At 44.0% G+C, this 24,526-nt stretch overlaps 1 protein-coding gene across 2 annotated transcripts in view; it reads right to left on the reverse strand.

The window, feature by feature from the left end:
- Positions 1 to 24,526, reverse strand: part of DAAM1 (dishevelled associated activator of morphogenesis 1) — a 633,974-nt gene that overhangs the window by 494,842 nt on the left and 114,606 nt on the right. The gene's annotated exons all lie outside the window — the stretch shown is intronic.

The raw sequence follows: 24,526 nt of genomic DNA on the forward strand, positions 1-24,526 counted from the left end.
GCTTCAATCCCCCTGGCACCAAGATAATATTATGCGTAAGAAATCTCTTTAACTCAAACAATAACCTTAAATTAATTTGGTAAATGTAATTATGTTTCTCCAGACATCAGCATATGAGTTCTGAAAGTGCACACATTTTGGTGTCAAAAACAGGCTTTTTAGTTTTGGAATACAAATAATAATCCAATCATGCAGCGCCCTCTATTTTAGTAGGTTGGGCTGGATGCAGAAGAGCTACTTCCAGCTAGCTGGAGAGCTACTGGTAGCTCACAAGCTATTTGTTGGAGACAACTGATCTATCTCCTCTAGTATCTTTATGACTGGTACCAGGAGCCTTCAAACTGTTTTCAACGTGTTTTGTAATCCTAGTAAAGGCACCTAAAAGGGTGATATCGGACGTGGTGTCCTACATGCATAAAAGAAAATCTTGTGTGCAAGTAGAATAAAGAGTGTGAGTAAAGGAGTCAGGTGAAACCTTACTCCATTTAAGGCTTTGCCCCTGAACTTGGGGCATGTCACAGTTGGTGGGGCCAATGTATTTATACGAGTCTACAAAAAACTGCCCCCAGTCCAGACATAATAGAAGGGGATTATGACCACTGAAATGGGACCATTCGACTCTAAAGCACTACATATACTGAACTGAATAAGCAGAGACAAATATTAAATCAATGACTGTGTTAACTCCGCTACAAATAAAGGTAGGGACAATTTTGCCCACCACATCACCTCTTGTAGAAGCCAAGTTAAAATCTGCATTTATATCTTCAAGGAAGCTACCCTCCACAGAGTGCTCAAAACGGTTACCCAAATTATATTCCATTAAATTAAAGTTAAATAAGCTATAACAATCAAAGGAGCATAGTTGCGAATTAAAATCACCTAATAAAAAAACTGAATAAGTCACAGTATGTCTCTAACCTCAAACACCTCTAGGAAGGACCCTTACACTTGTAAGTGTTCTGTGGATGACCCCTTAACAAAGGAATTATTAAAATATAACAGTGAAATACTAAACAGGCCCTCAAAATTCAACCACACTGCTTACAAATTCACAGATCCAGAGTCCAGCTGTCTGGCGGTACATTGCAAGTGAAGGGCAACCAGAGTAAGCAACCCACCCTATGCCCTACCAGCTGGAGAAGGAGAGGCCGGTGAAAAAAAGGAAACATATCTATCCAAATAAAATGAGTTGTCTGGATCCCAAGTCTCCTGTAGGCCTACAATATCGAAGTCGGCAAATGCTCTTAACCACCCCCTCTTTGCTCCTTCTGTCCCTATTCCGGCAATGTTCCAGCTACAGTGCTTAACAACAGGAAAATCCTTGTGTATATAGTCGGACATGGCAGTCGCACTAGCATATACTGGGCCCTCAACAGTCCCTGTTGGGCAACTCTCAGCTGGTAGAAGTCAATCATTGCACTCTAGATCTTTCAGTGACTGGAAGCTATTTTGTACCTGGAATAAGGGACTGATACCATAAGTATGTGAAACCCTACTGTCCTGAGTGTAAACATTTCTGGGTAGTCTTCTCCCTGAATTAACTGCTGAGGGATGTAAAAAAAAAAAAACAACAACAAAACGAGTGCCTCAATTCCTGTCCTCTGCGGGTTCCTTACAGTGTGATTCTGCATTACACGAGCAGCTGAGGGAGAACAATTAAAATGTATCACAATGCAATCCCCTGAATGATTTATCCTCAGAACTCACCCAACCCACCATTCAAGCCATAATGATGCCATTGTAGTCAAATTCTGTTCACGCCCCCTTTGGAGGCGCACCAGTGTTTGGCTTTATGAATTTGTTTGGTGGTAGATTCCCAAACTTCTGAATTTAAGGGAGGGGTGTACCCACCAGAACAACAGCCAGAGGAGAAGATTCAGGAGGAAGGTGAAGATTCCAAGTCGAGAGTGACTTTCTTTGAGCTAATAGTGGCAAAGTCTCACTATTTTGCATGTTTCGTGCAGGGGTGGCAGGCTTATTGATAACTGATGCTGTGGTTGCTTTTGGGCAAAGGATTTCATAACAGGTCCAGATCTCAGAGAAGCGACCCCTACTTCTTGAGGGATCCCTGATTTAGTCATGTGGCCCAGTAACAGTGGGATCCTGTTTGTGAACTCGATTTAGTCTGCTGGCTACCTTTCACACATCTCTCCCGAGAGCTCTTGTGAGGATCTTGTTCCACTGAACTAGTGGCGCAGCTGGCGTCGGTATTTAACACGTTTGGATTTTTATATGCTGCTGCTAAATAAGATCATATTACTTCCAAACGATCTCTTACAGGCTTAAATTCAGCTTCCAAAAGTGTGGAGAATCTAGTGCTCGTCTCGGGCCGAGGATTTCTTGCATTTCGTAGCTGGCTCAACAAGGGAGATAGGACTAGTGAGTTTTAAGGTTGCCACTGACGAGCTGGGGGTCAACTATTCCATTACATTGTGCCCTAGTAAAACCACAGGCAGTTTCAATGTCCCAGCAACTCTCTCATCGTCTACCTGGATGGGCTGCACTCTAGCAAAACATCAGTACAAATGTGTCCTCCCCATAGTCCGCCGACTGGCCAAGCAATACCCTGCATTCTGATAAGGCTATTTCATTTGCTACCACCCCAATAGCTCTTTCTAACATGGCATCTATACTTTTTGGTCAACGTGGTACTGATGGGCAGCCCCTGGCTTTTCTCTTCAATATCTTTAAGGTAATTCCAGTGAAAAAATATAAAAGTTACCTTCGATGTTAGAGGGATGGCCCAGCCAGCCTTGTTCAACCTTGGACTGGTGCAGACAGGCCCGTTCTTGGCCCGGTCTTTGCCTGGGCGTATGCCCGGGTGCGTCCTGTGCTGCGGGTGTCTGTCTCACGCTATAGAAAGCTCAATGTCTGCCCCTTCAGTTCCGTAAAGCGCCTCCTTGCGCACGGTGTTGTGGGTCTAGAAGTTTTCTATGTTGCACCCAGGCAGTTAGGGAGGAGAAAGCATACCTCACACTAATTATCACACGTAACTCTTGTTAATTTAATCTACCACAAAAAATTGAGTAAAGGCAAAGTACGGTTTACATGAGAGAAAATAATCCCAACAACAATCAACTAACAATAACCACTGGGTTAACCATTTACATTGGGTTCTAGAGTAGTCTACTGCCTGCCAAAAGCTCTTTACCCCCTTCTCAGGTGTAGTAAGTGTTATATAAATGCAACTGCAATACAATACAATTTAATTAAAGGCTGCACAGAACATAGACCAGTGTTAGAGTAACAGATACATGCCTTAAGACAGGAAAAGTGCTCTTACTGGACACCTCACAAGCAAATTGGCAAGTACGCCAACCTTCTCAGGAACTGTTTCAGCCAACCACATGGGCAACATGTTATGTCACATCACACGTAATTGTACAACGCCCATTCTAAGAATGTTGTGGCCTTGTAGTACCATAAGGAGACTGCACAGCAGACTTCTCTGCTGGAGAAATCTTGCCCAAAAAACACACTGTGCCTCATTACAGTAGGGATGCTCTTCCCAAGCTGGGATCAGACTGAGAATTTTTTTTTTAGAAACTCTACATTTCAAGAGTATATTAGAGGTAATAACCCAATAGGCAAGAACACTGTACTGATAAAAAATAATTGTATTTGCTGGATAATTTTTTGTACATCCTCTACTTACATAAACAGAATTCATAAGATACTTTGTTCACACCCTGGTCAGTTAATACAACTTAAAGATTCATGACTGTTTTTCTATCCTCTGTACGGAGTAATAAACACGGCATGCTCTGATTAATTACAGAGAAAAAATAAATATTCAAATGAAATGAGCTCTCCTTCCGCGCAGCAGTATACACTATGCACATGTGTCCTCGTAAGAGATACTGCTCAGACAGTATTTGGGTCACCCTAAAATTAGACTCCGATTGGTGCATTTTGCAGATCGGATCATATGATTCATTACAATGTGGTCCTGTTTTGGAAAAAACTACAGCAAATGCCTTTAAACAACCATACAAAATGCCTTTACATTGAGGGGAGAACAATATGCTCATAAATGACGGTCCTCAATAGCTCTATAGAGGAGGGTAAGCTGCGATGAGGGAAGAAAAATAATGATACAGACCAATAGCTTATCAACGGAGCACAGGCACATCATACTATACAGTTCTATGATTAAGGAACGTATGGCTGCACATCAGGCCACAAAGATAATTAACCGAAATCTATGGGGTCTTACCAAGCTAACCTACAGCATGATTTAAGCCAGGTAATAGAAACAAGCATCAGCAATGTCAATAGATCTAGCTTTGGATTATTTTTTTTTTTTTACTGCAAGCACATGCCTCAGTAATAAGATAGGAACAAGCATTTGTAATGCAATGGGTCTCGCGTTTGCTGGAGTTAGAGCTATTAGAGTTGTAAATTCATAACTGGACTTTCCTTGCCACATAAATTGAAAATGAAAAGTAAAGCAGTTGGCATAAGCAAGCCCATTCAAAGTGCCATGGCCGCCATGAGCCTGAAGGAGAGACACAAAAGGAAAAAGAAGTTTGCTCACAGTGAAACATATCGGCAATCGTGCAATTATCCATGTAAAAAGGTCAATGGCAAACAAAACTTCCCCCAAGGAAGGACAAACGTACACCATTTACCAAAGTTAACAAAGGATTTTTGAAAGGCAAGCCCATGAACAAGTGATAGTGATGGGTGTGCAGTGGGCGTGGTTAAAAGCCCACAGATAGATTTTAAATCAGGGCACTTGCGTGCTTGACTTAGGAAACCATGACGCAGTAGCCTAAACTTGGTGGTTAAATGTAAAAGATAAAAAAATCAAATAGCCACAGCATGTATTTTAAAATATAACAGAACAGATGCCTCCTAGCAGAAAGGTGTACTTAGAACAGGTAAAACAAGCATTTGCAATGCAACGGGTCTCATATTTATTAGAGCAGGGGTCTCCAACCTTTTCTACAGCAAGAGCTACTTATGTTTAGTGAAAATCATTCTAAGCTACTAATGAGTGATGTAGTAGTGACCACACAATCTAAGATTGTCAGCAGTGACCACATCACTGCAATAGGTAGGGTTGCCAGCAGTAAAGTACAAATACATTATTAATTTGGAATGCCTCTGAATGGGTAATACTGAACATATGTAGCTGCAATGCCAATAATGTAAGTAATCAATCTCTCCAACTCAAAAAAACAGCTTTAAATACATTTTAACTATTCAACTATTTTCCTGCAAACAACTCTGTAAAGTTCTCTTTGAACGATGACAAAGGAATCACAGAAATATCCAAAATTGAAGCTTTATTGCAGGAACAGACGAAATTCAAGCCACAGCAAGGCAATACCCCTCACAACTGACAGGTCATAGCTTCCTTGAACATAAACATTCTACCACGGAATTAAACGGAGAGCATACCATACAGGGGTATGCTATAACAAAATGGAACAAACAATACAAGATATTGAATATACATATATGCACATACAAAATACCACCCCCCATGGGTACTTTCATTTCGAATATATACTTTTAAATTTTGGTACACATATAATAATTCATCCAATCAAAAACTACTAGACTAGTAGTATGGGCTGCGCACAGAGAAGCTACTCACAGAGAGCTGGAGAGCTACTGGTAGCTCACGAGCTACTCGTTGGAGACGTCTGAGTGAGAGCCAATAACGTTGTAAATTCCGAACTGGACTTTACTTGCCACTTAAATTGAAAGCGAAAAGTAAAACAGTTGACATAAGTGAGACGATTCAAAGTGTCATGGCGGCCATGATCATGAGCGCGAAGGAGAGACACAAAAAGAAAAATAATTTTACTCATAAACACATCGGTAATCGTGCAATTATCCATGTAATAGGGGCAGTCTGCAAGGCGGTAACAAAACAGCCTCAAGGAGGGACAAACAAAGCTTTTACCAATGATAACAAAGGATTTTTGAAAGGTAAGCCCACGAACGAGTGAAAGTGATGGGCGTGCAGTGGACATGATTAAAAGCCCACAATACTTACAACAGGTCAAAGCGCTTGCTCGCTCGACCTAAAAAGTTACTTTTAGTTTTAACACACATCACAATGAAAAGGTAATATTGCCTTTGAATTACTTTAAACTAAAGACATAGTTTAAACACACAAGAATGACTTGAAAAAAACAATCATCAGCGAAAGCTCTGTGTATATATATATATATATATATATATATATATATATATATATATATATATATATATATATATATATAGACACACACATATCTATTTACACACACACAGCAAACATAAAAAGTATAAAAAAACAAGCATTTGCAATGCAATGGGTCTCGCATTTGCTCCAGTTAGATCTATTAGCGTTGTAAATTCCTAACCAGACTTTTCATGACACATAAATTGAAAATTAAAAGTAAAATGTTTCACATAAGCAAGCCGATTCACAGCGCCACGGCCACCATGAGCATGAGCGATAAGGAGAGACACAAAAGGAAAAAGAAGTTCGCTTGCAGTCAAACTTATCGGCAAAAGTGCAATTAGGTATGTCACTGGGGCGATAGCCAAGGCGGTTACAAATCCTCCCCTAGGAGGGACAAACGTAAAAAATTTACCAATGTCATCAAAGGATTTTTGAAGGGCAAGCCCACGAGCGAGTGATAGTGATGGGCGTGAGGTGGGTGTTAAAAGCCTAGATACATACCAACACGTCGGAAAAGCAGCGCATGCTCAATATTTTCTCACAAATGTATCAGTTCCAAACTATAGTGAAATTCAAAAGTATTTAAGCACAAGTCAAATAGGGAAAAAACAGCTTTAGGTGACATTACCATTTACATTTGTGACAACTAGCAAATAATCTGAACAGTTAAAGCAATAGAAAATAACTAGAGAAACCTAACCAAACGTCTAGTTCAGGACAGCAGCAATGAAATATTATAAAGAAACCTAACCAAACGTCTAGTTCAGGACAGCAGCAATGAAATATTATAAAGAAACCTAACCAAACGTCTAGGTCAGGACAGCAGCAATGAAATATTATAAAGAAACCTAACCAAACGTCTAGTTCAGGACAGCAGCAATGAAATATTATGTGACGTATTGACTTAACTGAATTTTAAAAAATCATGTCTCTGCCTTGCATAGACTGCACTGTGCTGTATGCCAGGAAAATGACAATTTTTAAAAGAAAAGCCTGCAGACAGTGGCCTAGATGTGTCACAGAGATTGCATCCTTTGCATGAATTGTCTGCTGCTGCCAGACAGTAGAGAAGTATTGGATTAATTGTGTACGGCAATGTTTGAAGTTCAAGCAGATATCTGCGTGAGCAAACTTGTATGTTATGATTGGGAGTCATGAGGCGTAATGCGATCTATCCATTAACAGGGAAAGGTTCTTGTTTACACGATTCATGTAGAACACATTTCAATCACCAAGACGTGAATGTAACACAGGGTTCTAATGCAGAAGGCCAGGAAGAGGTTTTTCCCCCCAGCGAAACGTTTTGAAACTGGGTTTAAAATACGTTTTGGAAATGGGGCTTTGACTAGTTAGCATTCTCCTTTTGGGTAACACAGAGCAGAGTCCGGTTAAGCTACAAGTAAAATGTGAATGCTGCTATAATGCTGGTTTGTGAAGACTGGGTGAAATTCGGAGTGGTGGGGGTTGGCAAGAAGATACGGTAATGGTCTGTGGTTGCTGGAACTCGAGTTTTGAAGGATTAAGATTTCGGTTTAGAAGAATTTAATAAGATCCCTACAATGATATTACAAAGGATACACGTTATTGTATCTGGGTTGGCAACTTATTGATAGGTGTTAAAATGATCCTTAGTTTGATTAGGTGCTTTGTTGATGTGTTGAGACATGTGGGGGATTTCACATATTTTATAACACTGTGTTAACCTCTCTTCCAGATCTGAGGTTTTCCTGTGCTTTACATAATACATGTGACAGATACCCATCCTAAAGGCAGTAGAATGCTGTACAAGGTCAAAGGCAAAAACACAGTCAATGAGCAACTGGAGGGGAAGCTGGGTTTTAAGAGTGATGGTTGATGATTACTTCTTCAAGAAGTAGGCCTCTTTTTAAAAGTGCCTTCAGCTTTTGCCTACACTGGAGCAAAAATGGGGCACTTCTGATAGATACAATGGTGTTGTTACAGGACTTGGATGCATACAAGGAGAAGGCCCGTTGCTTTGTTGCTTCAGTTTTACACTTCTCCCACAGTCTAATGGTGCCCTGGCAGCAGATTTGTGAAGAGACAGGGGAGGGGGTGGACTTAACAGTTAGATAGGCAGAAGTGCCAATTGTGTTGTGTTTGTAGATGATGTAGCTGGTTTTAAAGATGGTGTGGCTATCAAGAGTCCTCAGTAGAAGTTCATTAGAGTGGGTGTGATGTAATCATATTTCTTCAGAGCCTTGATGAGTCATGCTATAACATGGAAAATGCTATAGGGGGTGGCGTCACCATGATGTCCGAAAGATGTGAGATGTGTATCAAGGCTGTTGCCAGCTGCAAAATGCAGATTAAGAGGGTTCTCAAGTAGCTTTCTCTAAGGTATGGATTCACACTCTTCTGTAGAGCTACCTGGTACAAGTACATCATGGTTTTATTTGCAGTATTTTCCTTGAGGGAGGAGTTTTGTGTCCAGGGTAAATCTGAGGGACTTGGTATTGGATGAAACTTGTGACTCGAATCGGTCCATGTTATTGACACTGAGCCAGTTTTGTGTTAGTCCAGCTCACTTTCTTGGTGAATCTTATGAATTCTGCCTTGGAGAAGCTGGGCTGTAAGAAAGTGCTGGACATCCAGGTGTGGATGAGGAACACACAGTGTCTGGGGAATTGGAGATCTGGAGGTGCTCTTATGATCAAACTGTTGTCAGCTGGATAGGAAGGAGAACAAATGAAGGACATTGCCGGTGAATGCCATTCAAGATTCACAGGTGTGGATGAGGATGGGATGATCAACTGTACTGACAACACATGAAAGGTCCACCAAAGGCAGGGGGGCACCTTTATCTGATGTTAAAGGGTATTGTCTATGACTTGTAATGTAGTTATCTCTGTGCTGCAGGATGATCTAAAGCCAGGCTGGAAATAGTGCAGAAGATGGCTGGCACTGATAGAATCTTGCAATTATGTATAGAATGTTTTTTCAATACTCCTGCTAATGAAGGGCAGGTGTGTGATGGGCTGGTAGTTGGCAAGTTCATCAGGGTCGAGTATGGGTTTCTTAAGAAGTGAGAGGATCTAGCATGTCTTGAATGCTTGTGGAAGATGCCTCGAAGTGAGGACAGTTTTGACAACAGTGAGTAGGGGTGTGGAGGGGTGGGGGTTGAGGGAGTTTCCCCAGAGAAAAAGTTTAGGCATCTTAATAAGACGAGGGTTTCAGAAGATGGTGGAAGTTTGCAAGGTCTACAAGAAACAGGATTTGAAGGATAGTCATTGCAGAAGTGTGGGTGTCAGAGGAGAAGCAGGTTTGGTGTGGTTGATGCGTTGCAAGATCATCTGCATTTTTTTGCAACGCAAAAGAAAAAGCCATTGAATTTGCCTCTGGAGTGTGGGATTGGAGCTTCAGGCATGTAGTTAATGCAATGCTTGATTGCTTACCTTTGGCTCATGTGATGTGTGTTGCTTGAAGTGATTTTGGGGTTGACATCAGTTCTGATTTTCCTTCTTTTTTTTCCTGTCTGCAGATGAACCATTGTTGTCAGCAAGGTCCGCGAAATAAGAGTGCTGTAGGGTTCGACTTTCGCATGCATATTTTATTTGGAGCATGGGTTATCGGATGGTTTTTAGAAATACAGGGTTTAACAGGGTGATGATGTCTGATGTGGAGTTGGTGATGCAAGAGTTGAGTTTGTGCTGTATGTTTTCCCTGGAGAAGCATTTGAAGGACTGACTGTGGTGCTCTTTTGGGTTGAAACTGGGTTGTCAGCTGGATAGCTAACAGAGTGAACGCAAAGGCAAAGTTGTCAGTCCAGTCATATGGATTATTTGCATTGAATAGCAGTTAATGCCACCAACAAAGTCTGAAGATTTGACCTTTGAGCTTGATGGTTGAGTTTTACACAAACTAGAATGCCCAACTCTATTGGATCAATCTAAGAACCCTCCTGTCGACAAAAAGGAGAAAATAATTATTTTGCTTTAAATAACTCTTACCCATCAGGGGTACACCTTGGTGGCATACTTCAGAGTTCCACGGGGCACTATGTTAGAAAAGGAATAGGGTAGAGGGTGAAGGGTGAAGGAAGGGTTACTCTTTAAAAAAAAAACACCTGCCTGCCGTAAGATACAAGCACGGACCAAGGCATTTTAGGTGAGCAGGCTAGGCAGGGACTTTTGAGTCTGTATGACAACAAGCATGCCTCTCCTCGGTGTTCGTATGGAGCAATATCAAGTGCTTCATATGTATACCCACCAAGGAGGTAGGTTAGGTGTGCTTGAAGTATGTATGGTAAATTCACCAGTTACATAAACATTATGGAATCAGTGTGGATTGAGGTAGTATAATCATCCGGATGAAAGCCACAAGCATTTGGGAACATAAGTAGCAGAAACATGTTGACTCAAAGGGGAAGTAGGGCTAACTAGAACCCTGGGATTTCCTAATTTTTCCCATTTTTAATCATGCCGGCTGGCACCCAGATTATAACGTTAGGGCTACCAGACAAGTATTTTTAAAGAGTAACCCTAGCCCCACTCACTCCCCTATTCCTTTCCCAACAAAGTGCTCACTGCATCTCACAGGCTGTAGCACGCTCTATTCTGTAATGGTACGGAAGGAACTATGATGAAGCATGCCACCAAGGTGTACCCCAGTGGGTGAGAGTTCTTCAAATCAAAAGGATTCTTTTCTCCTTTATGTCAACAGGAGGGTTCTTAGCCTCATCCAATTGAGTTGGACTTCATAGTTTGTGTAAAGTTCAGTGTCGGGAAAAGGTTAGCCCAATGCTCAACAATACCTCTTCACTTCCCTTAATTTGATATGGATAATGTTGGCTGAGTGAAATGGTGGATCACCACGAATTTGTCAATGAAGTTGAAGAGGGTGTCTCCTGTGTTTTTACGCTTCAGAAGTCTGGGAGGTTGAACTGGCCGAGGAGGGTAATGGGAATGTGCTAGATGGATGAGGTGATGAGGATGTCTGCAAATTTATTTGTGAAATCCTTGTTCTGTCCAGCAGGCCTGTAGATGAGGAAGAAGGTGGTGGACTGTGTTGAAGAAAGTGGAAAGCAGCATGTCATGAGCTCCATGGATTTGTGTGAGGCTTCCTTCCCTAGGATGTTGGTTCAGGAAGACTTATGGATGGCTTATTTGCAATGTCCACACGCTAGACATTGTAGCCCATTAAAACAAGAACACATAGGATGTGTGATAATGTGGAGGTAAGCCAAGTTTCTGTGGTGAAAAATGCCTGAAGCTTGGATAAGTGAAGTCTGCTGATGTCAGGATCGTGAAATAATGCAAAGCTTGCATTACTGAGCATGATTTAGAGTTATGAAGCCTTACCTCTGCAAAGTAGATGCTCTCTTTGCACAAAAAGGAGTCCAATCACTTTAAAACTAATAAAACTCAATGTATTTGAGCCCAATGAGTTGTCACGTTGTTTTAATCAATGGTGCTTTATTCTACATTCTTTACTATCCAAAATAATCGAAACAAGAATGGAACACTCATTCCAATCACAGAGACAACTGTTGTTCAATCTCAAACTCTATGCCTTTCCATTTTGCAAAACAACTTTCTTCATGGTTTATGTGTGTAATGATCAACAAATTGGAACCTAAGGGGCCCATGGAATTGGGAAATGAACCAGCTCTTATTTGAAAGATCAAAGCAACAAGAAGTCTTTAACATATATGTTTTGTACCAACAAATTGCCCGTGGCAAGTTAATTTAAACAAACAAAGCTCCTGCCGAGCTCTGTATTAACTATCAATACAACCAATGGATTATGTCCAAAGAATTGATCATTGCGCACAGTCTATTCATGGGAAAGGGCACTCATTATGCGAAATACCGGTTTCTGAGAAACACCTCGGAAGACCCATATAACATATTTCAGATACCCTCCCCCACAACCACTCTGATTAAACTTGTGCTGAGGAGACATCGCTGGGCATGCTGCCTTACAACCCCTACAAAGAGAACTAAAAGTGTACCTTTGCAAGAAAGCTTTCCAATAGGTTCTAAGTTAAGGTCAGGTTTCATACCAGAGGAAGTGTTAGACTGAGAGGCCTCTACAGTAAAGTAGTTCTCATCAGGCGTTTGGCCATTCTGCCAAAACCCTCCCTATTTGGAGGACCTAGGCTTTCAAGGTCTAACAAACAGTGCTACTCAGGGCTGGCATAGCTGAGCGCGGTGGTGCAGGCGGGTATTCCTGGCCAGAGCTCCAGACTGGCTGAAACAAAATGTACAGCTTGTGTCCTGGTGAAGTGTGCTTAAAATGGTACTAACAGTGGCCCCAGTGCACATTCAGTGTGGGCTATGCTGAAAGGAGACCTGTGAAGGATGGGGGGGTTCTTTAAACATTACAAAGTTTTTTTAATAATGTCTCAGCAAGGATGCATTTATCCATTACATTCTACATTTATATTTATATCACGAGCATTTAAAAGTAGGAGTGTGAAAGCAATTCACTTATTCCTCCTTATTCAACAAAACCCTGCAAATTCCATGTACAAATGTCTCAATATTTCACACTAAATGATGTATTGTACTTTCCGCCTAGAGAGTAGAAAACATCTCCCAGAAACTTATGTTCTGCTTGAACTAGGCTCATGTGGGTATGTTGTGCACACTTTTTCATTAACGATGCCCTCACATATAGAAAGTCATGACCGATAGCCACACTCCACATCAAGCACTATAATTATGTAATTTTGTGTCATTCTGTAAAATTTAACACAGGACAAAAAGTATGCAGATTTCCATATTCCAAGAGTCAAACAATTGTACCCTTGGTCTTCTGTGTGTAAAGTTATTTATATTTTCCCTCGCAAGGAACCCGTATACATCTCCAAAGGCCGCTTTTCTGCCAAATTTTGGCATGCAAAGGAGGAGGCTGAACATAAACATTAGCAACAATAAACTGTAGCTCTCGGTTCACGGCGACAGGAAGCACACGGTCGATCTAGTTTACAGTAAACAACCTCCTCCCCCAGTCCTCCCTGATGACTCCGGTCTGTCACGCTCTGCTGTCTCACCTATTCTTTCTTTCGTGACAGGTTTGCCCGCGCTCTTCCTCCAGCCACGTGTCACGTGACAGGAGGAGGTGACTTGTTTCCTAACATTGGCTCTTACACAGACGGTCTTCGTCCTTTCAGAGGCAAAGACCTCTCAGGAGATCTTTAGTCTTCGCCACAGACATTAGCGCCCAACTCCCACGCAGACCGCTGCCAGAAAAATGTGAAGTCTCCTGCAGCTTCTTCCAATAAACACACCCAATCCACGCTAGCAAGAGCTGCTGCGGGGACCGAACGTATTGTATTTGAACATTATCCAATATCGACTCCTGCTGAACTAGAGAGAGGAACTCTCGGCTAACCACGTACAACAACAACAAAAACACAATACACGAGTGTTTGATGCTAAAGTAAGTAGTAAAAGAGGCTAAAAATGTATTGATTAAAGCAACACCAAGCTTGTAACATCAGTGGATTAAAGTCCCACTATGTGGAAACTCACCAAAATAGACTTTCACTATCTTGGCACTGACACTGTAAATATCGCTACTTTTGAACACAGACTAAACCAACAATTATTCTGCTTTTAGGAGGGGCCTTTTACCTCTGCCAATTGGCTAAATAAAGTTTGCCATCGCTTTGCAAATACCCCAAGTGAACAAGGTGCCCAGTTATCCTGGGATTAAAAATTGCGTCTCGGGTATCCAAGAAAATAAAGGAAAAAGAAACCTCTACATTTAAACAGAGATGCCTCGTATGAAAATTGCAAACCACAATGTCATATCAGCAAAGGATGCGTTGGTGGGGTGCACAATGGTCTTGACTGGTAGATATTACATTTCAATGCTTACTAAATGCAAGGGCTTAATTCCTTCTGGTGCTGGCACTGGGCACCAGCGCTCAATGTTGGCGACCTCAACTTATTCGGCAGCATCAGACTGACGCAGAGCAAGAGAAAACGGTAGAGAAAGGAAGGAGAAAAAAGAGCAAGCAATGCCAAAGGCAGAAAGCAGAGATGAAAAGAGCAAGAGTGACAAAGTATAGTCAGGTAAAGAGGTCGAGACAAGCAAAGGAAGCCTTGTGGTTCTACAACTCCAGCATTCGGCAAAGCTGTCGGTTGGCTCCTGAGAAAAACTAAAAGCCTCTGTATTAGCTCAACTATTTAATTAAGCACCAACTGATGCCATGGTCCTGAAATTAGTGGTCTTCATTTAATTGTGTTGAATAAGTCCTCGGACATGCCCCCGTCTGTACATGTGTCACAATGGTAAAACTAGTCACAGTGACAATATTTTAAGTCCAGTACAATGACTGTATCCAATTATCTTAAATGATCATTAAACAAACTACACATGTGCCAGGAGGCGCTGCGAGATCCTCCTACTCAATGTCACACACCAGTGAGGGCAGAGTAAGGATAGCTGACTCGAGGCTAAGCCTTTTGTGATACATGACCCTCCCTCAGCAGCGAACGTGATGCCTTTTTAACTGTGGAGCACACACAGATCATTTGAGTCCTATATATTTTTAAGACTATTACTGTAGTGTTGGGGCCCTAGGCCCTCATGCTACTAAAAATGAGACACACGGACTCGCTTTCTTAGTGGGTGAAACTGGCCCTGGGCACGTGCGCCCGGCCCCTTTTATTGCCAGGGTCACCTGACCGGTGACGCCTGTGCTGGGTGGGTGTGGGGTGTATGCGGGAGGCCAGCCCTCAGCAGAGAGGCTGGCCAAAACACTAGAACGTGTCCAGCAGGACACTACATTCCTCCAAAACTTTGAGGAACAAAAACAAAGTCCAACCTGCAAGAGAAAAACACAGTAACAAACACACCACCATCAGTCTCTCGGCCTCGAGAAGGCAGGCCGCAGGATTGCCGTGGGCAGGTGCAGCTGGGAGCACCCGGATCCTTCTGCACGAGTTCATGATTTAACCAGTCACAGCCGGGCACGAACACAGTGTGGAAGAAATCCGGACTCTGACAGTCAGATGGTTGGACAAATGTCCACTGATGCACCGTGCTTCAGTCCTGTGGGCACTCGTGGCGAGGCTGGTGGTGTTTACAGTTCAGTTTGTTCAAACAGGGCGTATCATTCGAATTGGGTGCATCACCCAAATTGGGTGCATCACGAGCGTTGGTGGAGTCAACTGTGAATCTGCTTGCCAAGACATCCTAGCTTCACGAAGGCCAATCCCTTGAAGACGGATGACATCTTGGATGTTGTGAGGTCCTCCTCTGAAGCCCTTGTATGTTCTGACCCTCTGATGGCAGAGTTGCTTCCAGGCCACCTCTCGGTTTTGGATTCTTCACTATGGAACTTCCTCGAGGCCTTTTCGATGGGTTTGCCACGGGATCGGCATGGACTGTGCTGGGCTGCGTGTGGGCCATCTGCCGGCCGCTGCAGGCTCTCCAACAGGAGCCATGGTCAAATCATTCGTGCAAACCACAAGGGTGGATGTTCCGTGGTCAGGGCGCTTGCCGACATGGATCAAGTGCATGCGGGCTCTCAGACGGACTCAGGGCAATTGTCTATCACGTTGCCAGGAGGGTGTCTAGTTGGTGTCATGTTAATTCACTGAAGACAGTCTTGGTGTGCTGTGACCTGTTGGGAGTCTCCATTGCACAGCCCTTTTTGTCTCTTTGACTTCATCGGTGGGGCAATGTCCAGTCCTCTCTCAAGCTTGAGAGGACCCTTGTCTGGGTTGTCACGGGACTGCTTGTGATCTGCGCTGGGGCTGCTTGTGTGCCACATAGGGCAGCTGCAAGACCTCCTAGGAGCCACTGCCTAGTCGCTCGTGCAATTACAGGGGTAGATGGATCTGGGTCACGACTTGCTCTCGTCACCGAGAGCAGGATATACCGATAGGGCGAGCAGTTGGTCATTGGTTGACTAGTTCTTCAGAGCATTAAAGCAGAGGTGTAGGACTCCATTCTGGTTGTTTAACTGCTCCTTTGATGGATACCGTGATGCACATGGCAATGATGGCATTTGCCGTTGGGAGACCTGGACGACAAGTGATGTTGCTGGAGTAAGGGTGATTGGAGTAACTTCGTCACAGCGAGTGCAGTCTTTCTTTTGCTCAAGTGCAGATGCTAGCTAGCAGTGGTGCCATCTGCTTCAAGCAGCCGATGACAGGTGGCTTGGATGGTCACCTTTGACGTGTGGGGTAAGTACGCGGTTCGCGCATGGCGTCTTACATTTGGCACTCCCGCCGAGCTGTCTCCAGTGACGTCATCGCACCCCGGTGGCTGTCTTGTGTGTGTGTGCACTCTTCCTTTGTTGTGGGAGTCCTCCATCTCTCCACCCTGTTGATCTTCCGTTCTTGTTCTTCTATGGTCGTCAGGTGTTGCAGTGTGACAGGTGATGTCACACAGTCTCCTTTCTTCCTCCTTCATAGCGTGGTGCTACGCCACGCTTTCTTCCCCTTTGTTGTGGCGTCTGGCCACTTGTCTTCCTTTCGTGTGGACCTTTCGAAGGTCCTGTCCTGCCGAAGGACTAGGGGCTCATCCCCGTGTTGCAGTGGTGGCGTCGTGCCACTCAGGGTGTGCAACTCTCCTCTTGCCTGTTGAGAGTCACTGCCGACTCAGTCTTGAGGCAGTGTGGGGGAGGACACTCCTTGTGCGACTCTCCTCTTGCCTGTTGCGAGTCTCTGCCGTCTCCGTCTTGAGGCAGTGTGGGGGAGGACACTCCTTGCTGAGTCACTGGCCCGTTGCAGGGCAGTGACATAGGGTCACTTTCTTTTCCGCTTCCTCTTCACTTGAGGGCGCAGTGCTTGCGCCTCAAGGCAGTGCTTTCTTGGCACTGGGTCTTGCTTGAACCTGCGTGTGCTTTGCAGGGTTGGTCGCTTCTGATGACCTTCTGTGTGATGGGCCAACGGTGGCCGTCTTGTGTTGCTGAAAAGCCGGCTGGCACGGCCTCTTGTCCCGCGCGTTACGTCACGATCTCGGGTGCTCTCTCCAATTTCGCGGGCGTTGTCTTAGTCGTCACGTTCTCTGGCGCAGCTCTCTGCGCATGTGACATAGTCTCTTTTTCTGGGCGTTTTGTTAGCGCCTGGCATGTCCTTTTTCTTGTCCTGCGGTGATTTCCATCACTGCTGAGACGTGGCGTTCTTTCGGCGATGGGAGTGGATGGCCGCCAGTGGCTGCGCCGACCATGCGCGCTCTCTTCGATACCTCACGTGGCACTTACGTCCATTCCTCACTGTTGCAGGTGGGCGGGGACAGCTGCAGTCTTCGCCTTCCCTTTTGCAGCGTCGTTCGCGTTGCGTCCTTCCTCGCCGTTTCCTTCTTCTGCGCCGTTTCCGTCAAGGGGCGCGATCTTGGTCTTGTGCAGTCACTCTCTGAAAGTGCTGCTGTAGACTTGCCTTCATCCAATCTTGTTTTCCTTTAAAATGGAAAATAGGGTGCAGTGCCACCTTTAGCCACTGGATGTCAGTAGTGCACTTCTTTCATGCTTGAAAGACACTCTTTCTTCCTCTTGTGCCTCGGTTGTTGGAGACAGACACCGGAGAGGATCCAGGCTGGAGGGGGCTGCAGAAGCTGCAGGTAAGTGTCTTTTCTTTTTCCACCACTTTTCTGTCTTCTTTTTTCCTTGTAAAGGTTTTTTTTTTTTTCTTGCACAGCCTCGTTGAGAGAGGCAGGCAGCTCGAAGTTTCTGTGGGTGGTTTGGGGGCCCCGGGCACTGTTTTCTCTAGGTGCGTGTCAGCACCTCAATTCTTTGTTCCTTTCTAAGAGGTGGGGGCGCGGCCCTGGGCAATTTTCCTTGCCCTTGGTGCGTGTCTGCACCTTGTATTTCAATCTGTTTTCGGTGCGTGTGTGCACCGATGTGCTCTTTGACCACGCGGCAGCAGGAGGGCGGCTCTGGGCACTTTGCTTCTTTCTTTGAGCAAACATTAGCCTCGTGGGCAGAGGCAGTCAAAATTGCACGCTGCTCTGTGAAGGGGGAGGCGGCCCTGGCACTTCTTTTTACTTTTAGCAGGCTGCATTACCTTCTTGGGGGTGGGGGCAGGGGCGGCCGGTCCCGGCTATTGTTTTATGGGTTTTCTGGGTGCGCGGCAGCACCTTTGCCTTCCGTGGCCTCAGCAGCCTCCCTTAACGCTGCGGGTCGTGTTACTGGGAAGGTATGGGGCGGGGGCCTTGGGCATTTTCCAGTGTGCTTTCGGTGCGCAACAGCACCATCCCAGCACTTGGTCCCGGCCGCGGCAGCCTTCCCTGATGCTACGACCCGTGTTGCTGGGGGGGCAGCTCTAGGCGCTTCACTTGGCTGGTGCGTGTCAGCACCGTCGCGCTCCTCTTTTCACGGCCGCAGCCGTCTTGGCAGTGCTGCGGTCCACCGTGCTGTGACTTTATGGCGGTAGCCTAAGAGCTACGTTCCTTTTCACTCTGCTGCTCGGTCTCCCTTATCCCAGCGGGAGAGCGGGGACAGCGCGCAGCAGTCTTTACCCCCTTTTCAGATTTCTCCCGCCGTGGTGGTGCCACACTGGCATCCACAGGGCTCACCTCATGCCAGGCAGGGTGTCGGCGGTGTTCTCGGCTGCGTTCTGCCTTTCGGGATTTGTGGCAGGTGGGTGCTGCAGTGAGGTGCTTTACAGATGTAAGGTAAGGGAACACTTCATGCATTTCCCTCCTCGCAGCGCAGCAGCTGCAGCCGGCTCACGCGTGGGGCAGACATCCTCGTCGCCAATGTAGTGTTGGGGCCCTAGGCCCTCATGCTACTAAAAATGAGACACACGGACTCGCTTTCTTAGTGGGTGAAACTGGCCCTGGGCACGTGCGCCCGGCCCCTTTTATTGCCAGGGTCACCTGACCGGTGACGCCTGTGCTGGGTGGGTGTGGGGTGTATGCGGGAGGCCAGCCCTCAGCAGAGAGGCTGGCCAAAACACTAGAACGTGTCCAGCAGGACACTACAATTACCATATTATACATATATCCATTGGGCCTATAGCAGGCACTTTCGCATGTGCATCGAGCAGTAGATTCTCTAGAGCTCTTCCTTTCCGTACGTGACTCCGGATGGTGTTTGACGTAAGGAGAGTTATGTAAATGGATACATCCACATAAAATATTTAGTGCCTCATTTGTCAGTCCCGAAGGCAAATGACTTTCACTCTTTGCAGAACGAAGCTAGGAAAGTGCAGCCATATGCGAGGAGCTGTTTTGTCAACTGATGCTGTCAAACCAACAGTATTAAATACTATCTGACAACGCACGAAAGATCTTCAGTGCGAAGGAGAGAAACATAATACTAGCGGTTGCCTAGGCACTGTTCTTACAAAGGTCTACAATAGAGCAGCGGCAGGAAGGCGCTTTGTCTCTCAGTGTAGACGCGCAGGCGCTCGCAGAGAGGCGGCCTACACTGTGCACGGTGCGGATCAGAGCATTCCATAATGCAAGGCTAAAAGGCGCTCCGCCATGCATCCACACAACAAACAGGCCAGATAAAGCACTGAGAAAACAAATCAATTACAGATACTGTTCGTTTGTCATGGAGGTGCAGTTTCAATAAGCAGGCATCCATTTATTAAATACATCTACGCAACCAAGCTTTTCTTTATTTTTTAAAAGTCGGACCTTTAGATCATTTTAGATGTCTCACTAGTCTCTTTTTTTCCTCCAAAAATGTTAATGAAAATACATCCATGTGACATTGGCTCCGCCCTCTTCAGGCGTTGTGTTCTTTCCACTGTGAATGCCGGCATTTCACTCTTGCACATGTGTACATCTGATTAGAAAATAGTCCACTTCATTTGACAAGGCCAATCCTAATTGGCTCTGCCAATGCTTGTTTAAATTTGTGACTCTTCATTTCGAAATAAGGGAAGCTTAGAGAAGAATCTCAATCTCATTTTACAATACCAGTTTGCTCTAAGACTTTGACGTTATTTGTCCCAACATACCACTTAAAGGGTACAAATTTCATAAGACGTTTACAGGCTGTTTGGTTTCTCTAATAGGTAATAAAAAAAACTTTGACGAAAAGGGGATATTCTTCTATTTTCAATGACCTTGTACTAACAAATGACCAGTTCTCCAAAGCTGTTCTCTGCTCACCCTTTTCCACCACAAACTTGGTGTTTGGCTGGGGTGGGATTTCATCCACCACAGCTGCATCGCGGCCAGGAGGGGTTTGGGCCAGAAACCAACACGCTGAAAGCACCACTAGCACCCCGCAGCGTGGATGTTCTGCTAAGCGGTTCCCTGCACAGACTTTTCCACCAAAAACTTGATGTTTGACTGGGGTAGCACTTTGTCCCCCAGCTGCATCACACCCATGGTTGGCGGCGACAGACAACCAACGTGCTCAAAGTTTCACTGGCATCCCTCAGCGGGAGGCGAAGAGGGGGCTTGTCTGAGGCTGGGCCAAACGCCCCCCAAACCACCCACCCATCACTGAAAGAACAAGCTCAGGAACCCAAGAGCAGACAGCTGTTGGCCTATCATGTCATAAGGTAACTGGCACTTCCATGGAAAATACTTGAGGAATGGCTACCCTTACTTAACATCTCAGGAAGCTGCCTCTGCACCGCACATGGGTGAAATTAACTCAAGACCCCCAGAGCCCTTCCCAGACACTCTGCCTTTTCTTAAAGATCTGACAGCTCCCAGGTGTGAGGTCCTTGTCCAACAGGCAGACTGGTTAAAACATTATGGCAGGATTTTTAACCCCAGTGATGATGGTCAAGTAGTGTCCACCAACAACATACATTTGGTAGGGTCCTCACATCTAAAACCACTTAGCCAAGAATAGGCAACTATTGCCTTGGAGAAAAGCACCAATGGGAAGGCATCTGGCCTTAATAAGGGACTCACAGATGCCTTTAAATCAAATATTCCCCTGTGGGCACCTATGTTGACACAGGTATGTAACGCAGCTGCTAGTGGTTACTTGCCCGCAACTTAAACTGAAAGTGTAATAGTACCGATCTTCAAAAAGGGGAATGGGGGGATGCAAGGTGATATCGTCCCATATCTCTTCTTGACTCAACAGCCAAATTAATGGACAGAGTCCTCTTGGAGAGGCTGGAGACGTGGGCTTCTGACAACCAAGTGCTTCCAGACTCCTAGTATGGACAACCAAGTGCTTCCAGACTCCTAGTATGGATTCCAGAGGGATGTCGGTAGTATGGGGCAATGTATTAATTCACACCTACGCATTAGCAAGTACATCTTAGCTAAAGAGGGTCTATTTACTTATGTTTTGCAGACCTCAGCAGCACATTCGACCTGGTAAATCATGCTAAGTTGTGTCAGACATTGGACATAATGGGCACTCTAATAGAGATTACTATATTTCTATTATAACTGTATGCCCGACTGACTGCCCGAGTACGATATGGGACAAAGGGGTGAATGCACACCAAGATTTAGGGTTACACGCGTGATTCAACAAGGATGTGTCCTTGCTCCCCCTTTTGTTTCCACTCTGTATTAATGGGGTGGATGAGACACTGCAAAAGGTGAATGATGATGTCCCTAAGGTTGGTAAATGACCAAATCCTGTCCTCCTATACAGACGATGCAGCTCTGATATCCAGAACCGCTAATGCCTTATAGCGCCTGATTGACAACTTTGTCGCGTGTATGGAGGAGAAAGACTTAAAACTGAATCTTAAGAAAACCTTTACAATGGTATGTGGAAAAGGGAAAGCTAAAAAGAGTATGTCACATCTAAGGGAATGGAATTGGCTAAAACTCAAAACTTCACACACACAGGCATACATTTCTCAAGAAATATTGGGCTCTCAGCTGGAAAATGGGAAATTAAAATTCTTAAGATCTTTAGAAGCTCTCTTTAGATTTTCTGCCAAGATTGGGAATAAAGCAATGAGAGCGATGTTGGCATTGTACTAGGACAAATGTCTAACTAGCCTCAGCTGTCGTGCCCCCCGCTGGGTATGGCAAATTGTTCATTCCTACAGACTGAGGAGAACCTTTTCTTCTATAGATGTTTGACAGTGCCTAGTTCAAGCTCTGCCTATATTGTACACAAGGAACTGGCGGTCCCTTATCTAGAAGATAGCATTTGTACAAGCCCGATTACACTCTGGCACAGAATTTGGAGCAAAGTAGGCAGCATGTTTACTAAAGAAATCATAACAGATTGCCTAACTCTTGAGCACAGAGTAAATATTCCATGGTTGGCATACGTGAATAGTCTTTTACAGGAGGTGGATGTGCACATTAGTATTAAAGATCCTGCTAGTGTTTTAAGTTAAAGCAAGAAGGAAGTGAAAGCAGTCCTCATAGCAAACAGAGAAGCAAGAATGGAGACGAGAGAAAGCTCCACGCAGACCGTGCTTAGTTGTTGCACAGTTTCAGTTCAACAAGGAATCCAGAGCTATCTGATAATGTTATCCAACATACACCATATATTTTATCTTACTAGAATACGGATTGGTACTCTGCACTTTAAGGTAGCTTTCCCTAACATGGGGGCTTGGGCCCCAAAGTTAACTAAATGCCCATGTAATGGCATATCTTCCCAGTCAACATTGCACTTTATTCTTTTTTGCAAGTTCTATAAGGACATAGGAAAACAAAACCCTTAGAACCTTTTTTATGTCTGAAAAACGTTTTCACTCCCAGGATGCGTTAATTTTTATTTGTAAACTTGATAATGGGAGTTTATGCTTGCAGCCTCTGCTTACATTTTAACTGTCCTTAATAGGAGGAAATCCTATTCCTCTATCCTATTTGGAAGCTTTAATTTATGAGGTCGGATAATCAGATGACTCTGTGCCCTAAACACATTTACTAGTGTTTTTAGTCAGGATACTAACCTTTACGAATGCATTAAATTTGGATCACAGCTTTTCTTTGTGCATTATTAGATATGACTTGACCTACTGATAATGACTTTGAAGGATCGACAGATTGTTTATTGCACATCATTACCCTGTACTGTAATCGTAAAGTAATTATGATGATTCCGACTGTGCACCATAAACATCCATCAGTGTTTTTAGCAAAGAGTGCTGGCCTTTTTATTATGTATTATATTTGGAATACAGCTCTTATTTTTGCAAGTCTTAATTAAATCTCCTTTGGTTTTTGAAGGATTTATAGACTGTGATTACTACATATGGAATATGTATGTATATAGATGCTTAATGAAAAAAGAAATCATGATATTATAACAGGACTTGGATGAGACCATCACAAATGTTAATACTTCCAAACTTTGTTACCCTTTTTCACTTGAATTCCATAACTATCTATATTGGTGTCCTTCTGACGGATTTTGTCTTCTGATATAGATCTGATGCTGCTTATTTTTAATCTTCTCATCGATTTATAATTTGTAATATAGAGTCATATTTTATCGTATTTTAATATGCAATTCTGTTACGGATTTTTATCCGAATAAAGGTTTGTATTACACGACAAATTCTATACTTGATATTATTTATCCATCGGTCTTATATATAAACATATATTTACAACTGGATTTGAATGATGTTTTCATGAGCGATGAACAGTACACTCTAAGAAGTTTACATCCATTTACAAACTGAATGAGGGTGTAATACATCCAGCTGATGGATCTGATACTCATACAGAAAGATTTATGGAGTCTTGGCTGCAGAATGGTGAACACATCTGCGTGTCGGGCACTAGCTAAAACCCAGCCTGACCTAGTAAGGTTCAGTTCCTGCAAGGAAAAACTGCTTTAATACTTCCGGGTGAAACAGCAGCTCGAGTCAATATGATAAGTTACACATTAAACTCATTCATGCTAATGAGTACGGAGACAAAGTAAGGCCAACAGTGTGACAGCAAGCCTCACCACACAATATCATCCAGGTTGATAGCTCTGAAGACTTTTTAGTCGTTTTGTGACAATCCATAAGAATATTTTTCCAGCACCAAGGAGAAAACATACAACCATTTTTTTTTTTAGGAAACTCCAAAGAAACATGTCTCTCCATTCAAGATTAAATAATAATTTCGAATGAGAAATTTCTTGGAGAGTGGCAGGGTGATAAAGGGAATCTAGCATGCCATGCCAACACAGGATGACCAGCAATAATACAGTATAAAATGTAATGACTAAAAACAGTCTTTTACACCAACAGCTGATATTTATTCCACTTCCCAAGTAAAAACACAATCTCGGTGGTTCATATTTTAAAGATCAACTTGTTTTTATCAGAGGCAGGTCTATCCTACCCGTAGAGGCCCACTCACAGGACCAGTCATAAACCTCTGATGATTCTACTACTTCCTAGATCTTACCACTACAACGTCATACACACATTTGCATATGCGGATGGAGCTAAAGCTTCCAGCTATAACTTTTCTCTAGTATTCCAACAATGGTTGGACAAGCTACATACTGCACAC

This window comes from Pleurodeles waltl, chromosome 9 (assembly GCF_031143425.1).
Source record: "Pleurodeles waltl isolate 20211129_DDA chromosome 9, aPleWal1.hap1.20221129, whole genome shotgun sequence".
NCBI classification, from domain to species: Eukaryota; Metazoa; Chordata; class Amphibia; order Caudata; family Salamandridae; genus Pleurodeles; species Pleurodeles waltl.